The following is a 4,257-nucleotide window of genomic DNA, read 5'->3' as shown; positions in this document are numbered from 1 at the left end:
TAGAAGAGTAAAGTGAAGACAAATATCTCCGGTACTTGGCTGCATGTCCACAATGGGAAAACAGAACATATATTTAGCCTCTGTTCAATTCTTAATGCATAGGAATATTAGGCACCTACACAATTTTCAGAGCATGAAATGTCCACTCAGACTCTGTTCACGCTTTTAACTGGAATGCCAAGTTGTACTGAAGATCATAGTGATTTTAACAAAGTTAGTAACCTTAGTCTGCTTTTACTTTCTACTCATGTATTAGTTAAGTGAAAAAATAAAATCAAAGCAAAGCAAAAACGATAAATGACAATGACAGAATATGACACTTGGATCTTCAGAGAAGATCTGCCATGGAAAAATATGAGCTCTAGAATTTTTGAACACCATATCTCAGGCTGGTTGCTCAGTTTCTAATCTTGGTGAAAAAGTTGTTGCTTACTTTTCTCATAGTTATGTGGCTCTGCATATGAACTGGGTTTCATCATTCAGTTAAGATTCATGCTCCTTAAATTGGCCTGTTCTCATCAGAATGGCACTACTTTGTAACTTCTTACTCTGAATTTAGCTTCAAAGTACACTGCCCTTTGTGATGCTCCCAATCCCCAATGTCAGTCTTTGCTGATCTTCAACCCTTTTACGTTATCACAGCCTGTGGGGCCTCTACCTATGGGTGAGCAGTGCCTCCTAGGGGCTTTTGGTTGAAGACCACAATACAAGAAGAGGATTAAGCCTTCTGGATACTCTACACAAATCTAATTACTCTTTTTATGGGCTGACCTTTATTAGTAAATTATCAATCAGTGCATCCTTGATTCTAATCTCCTTGATATTTTCCTCATGTATAAAAAAAGATATAATTGGAGGTTAACAGTTGACTTTAAGATGTTATTTTTTTCTTAATCCCATCCTTTGAGACATCCTTGGTAGATCTGATTACTGACATTTACAACAATGTACTTTGAACTCTTGTAATGTCAGATAAAAGAATTTAACATTAGATCTTGACTACTGAGAATAAGTTTTGTAAGTGCATTTTTATAGAGCATAGCATAAAGTCTCAGTATCTGTCTGAAAAGTAACAAATTTATCAATACTTGAATAGTGCCTAATGTGGAGAAAGGTACCATACTTTTTTCAGTCTCTTCCTCAAATATTTATTTAAAAATATGTTCCTTCAGTTTGCATAAACTCATTATAAATTTTGAATACATAAACCAAATTATATACACAAAATTTTAGTTTTCATATGCTTTTCTTTGTGGAAGAAGAATTAACTGATTTTAAACATATACATGAATTCAATTCTATATTATACAATCATAATATTCACATGCAATTTGGGAAAATACTTAGTATATTAATTAGAGAACTTATGTGAGCATGGAAAGTGGTTTTAAAGGTTAGAACAGACTTGACTAGAAGACAGTGGGTGTTATCTGTGCAGGACCAAAAGTTAAAATGAGCATGCTAGCATTAGGTATCTTTGTCAACTTTGACAATACAATGGGTACATGCTGACAAATGCCTTGCAAGCAGTTTTGTGGAGAGACTGTTATTAAAATTAATGAGATCAAATTCCACTTTAATACAGGAGTCTATAAGAATATTTTACCTTGCCTTAAGCTCACGATCTCATTGATAGACAGATATAGAGAATACCAAATAGTGGGAATGCAAAATTTCTGATTAAGTGAGGTTTATATATACTTCCATTGTTGGGTAACTCAGGCACTGGTCTTGAAATTGTATTTCCATGACATGAATACTATTTTAACTTATATTTCATAGACTATATACAATAAAAACAAGCATTCATTCTTCCTGCTAAAACATTCAAAACTTTTCTCTTTTGGAATATTCAGATATTGCTGTGGACTTTAGGTACCCTATTGTGCAAGTGAACAACAGATCTTATTTTTTTATTGAATTGTTACTTTCTACGCATTGATCAACCTTGCCCACGGTCTCCTTAGTAACTGCTGCTCCACTCTCTACTTTGAAAAGTCAATTTTCAATTGACTATTTGGTGTTGGGAATTGAACCCAGAGCCTCATATTTCTAAGGCATTCTCTCTGTCACTAAACCCATACCCAGCCCCATATGAATATATTTGCAAACGTTTATAGAATAGGATAATTAAATACATGTATAAAATGAGCAGTGATTAAATTTGTGTAATTTGTATTTTTCATCTCCTTCAACATTTACCATTATTATGGACTGGGAAAACTCAGTTTCTTCTTTATGACCCATTAAAAGCTATCTCATAAATTGATGTGGGCGGACTATAGTTCCTCTATAGTCCTAATTGATTTTTGTGTAGGTACCCATGACATAATGGCTTTCTAGGCACTTTCCTCTACCCTCGTTAGTCTCTAGGGACCACTATCATATAAATTTGGGAAGTTTGACCTATTGTTTGTTTTAGTTTCTCAGAGATTTGCTCTTCTCCTAGAACTCCTTAGAAGATTGTTATTTTTTAAAATGTATTTTTCTCGAAACACTTGTCTTCAAGTTCAGAAATTATTTCTTCTGCTTCATCAATTACTGAAATTCTTAATTGTATTTTTTTCATTTTATTGATGGAATTCTTCAACGTTTTATTTTATTTTAGTGTGGGTGGGGAAGGAGGAGGATGCACTCTATCACTAGAGCCACAGCTCCACTTCCAGGTGTTTTGCTGGCTACCTGGAGAAAAGTGTCTCATGAACTTTCCTGCCTGGGATAATTTCAAACCCCAACCTTTAGTAGCTAGGATTATAGGCTTGAACCTCTGGTGCCTGGCTTCTTTGGTTCTTTGTTTTGTGGTTCCTATATTTTCATTAAATTTCTCTTTCATAACTTAAACTGTTGAATTACCTATATGTAATATTTTTTAGTTTGCTCATTTTCCTTAGGATCATCATTATATATTTCTTTCATACACATGTTTTATTGGAAAGCCTATATATGGAGAATTTTATGATGCTCTGGAGGAGTTATTTTTTTTCCTTTCTTGTGCTTCTCATATATCCTTCCTAATATCGAAATCTTCACATTTAGGGGAAAATTTGTCTAGCCAAGTTAAAGGAATTGTTCTCACCAGAAAATAATTTCCTTAGGTGGGTCAGAGGTCAGTAAAGAAATATCAGGATACTGAGGTGGTTTTGGAAAATGTGCATCAGGTAGTCTGGTGAGAAAATGGTTATACTTACTAAGTTTCGATTAACTTCCAACATGTAAATTTTTTTGCTTTTTTTTAAAATGTACAGTTCCAGTCTGTGTCTGGTTCATTTTCGCTTCTTCATCACCAATCCTGGAGGCAGGGACTAATTCAGCTTCCCTGCCTTCTCCCTGTCTGTTGTGATGACCAGAGTTCACAGGTACCTGCTGAAGCCCACCTTGAACTTCAAGTTGTTTTTGTTTCTCTTGATCTTGACAGATTTGTCATCCTTCTTTCTGGCCTTGAGCAGAAAATCTTTGTTCTCTTCGATTTTGGAAGGCATGGCAAAGCGCGGCCTGAGCCTGAACCAGCACAGACACTCACAACAAGCGACCTGAACCAAAGAGACCGGAAGAAAACGACAACTTTTTCACTTTTAATAACAGGAAACCTCTCTCATTCCTTCAGTGAGAATGTTAATGCTGTCTCATCTCTAGCTCTTTGAAAAAAAACCAATGGTATCAATATTGTGGATAAGTTTGCCTTCAATCAGCATGCTTGAGGCTTTTTTTTAAAATTTAATTTAATTTTATTTGAGAACATACTGTACAGAGGGGTTACAATTACATGGGCAGGATAATGCATACATTTCTTACCAAGCATTGCAGCCTCCTCCTTTGTTTACCCTTCACCTCCCTTCCCAGCCTCTGCCCCCCCCCCAATCCCAATCCTTCTCCTTCTCCCCTTCCCCCCCCCCCCCCCACCAACCTTGTAAAGCTCGTTTTGGACATGACAACTTGTATTTCTCATTGTTGCAACAGGTCCACCTGTATCCTTAAACAAATGGTTTTTCCCCATCTCCTCCACAAGTTATACTGACATCAAATACAGTGAAAGCAGGGGTTATACTGTAGGGGAGGGACATACAAAGCAACAAAGAGATAATCATATAAATGCATTAGAAACAAATGTATGAAAGAAAAAAACATTAAAATACATATCTAAGGGTTCATTTTCCTGACATCACATTATCTGACCTTTTCTGCTTGACTCATACATATACTAGATATTGCAAATAAGGGAAACCATGGGACCTATGTTTCTTTGGGCCTGGCTTACTT

At 35.7% G+C, this 4,257-nt stretch overlaps 1 pseudogene; it reads right to left on the bottom strand.

Annotated features, from left to right (window-relative positions):
• Positions 1–3,263: 3,263 nt before the first annotated feature.
• Positions 3,264–3,479, bottom strand: LOC122105697 (annotated as a pseudogene).
• Between the last annotated feature and the right edge of the window lie 778 nt (positions 3,480–4,257).

The sequence above is a fragment of the Dipodomys spectabilis genome, unplaced genomic scaffold (genome assembly GCF_019054845.1).
Source record: "Dipodomys spectabilis isolate Male_0828 unplaced genomic scaffold, ASM1905484v1 ptg000032l, whole genome shotgun sequence".
NCBI lineage: Eukaryota > Metazoa > Chordata > Mammalia > Rodentia > Heteromyidae > Dipodomys > Dipodomys spectabilis.
Note: the sequence above shows the minus strand (reverse complement) of the source record. Positions and strands in the feature narration are given on the sequence as shown.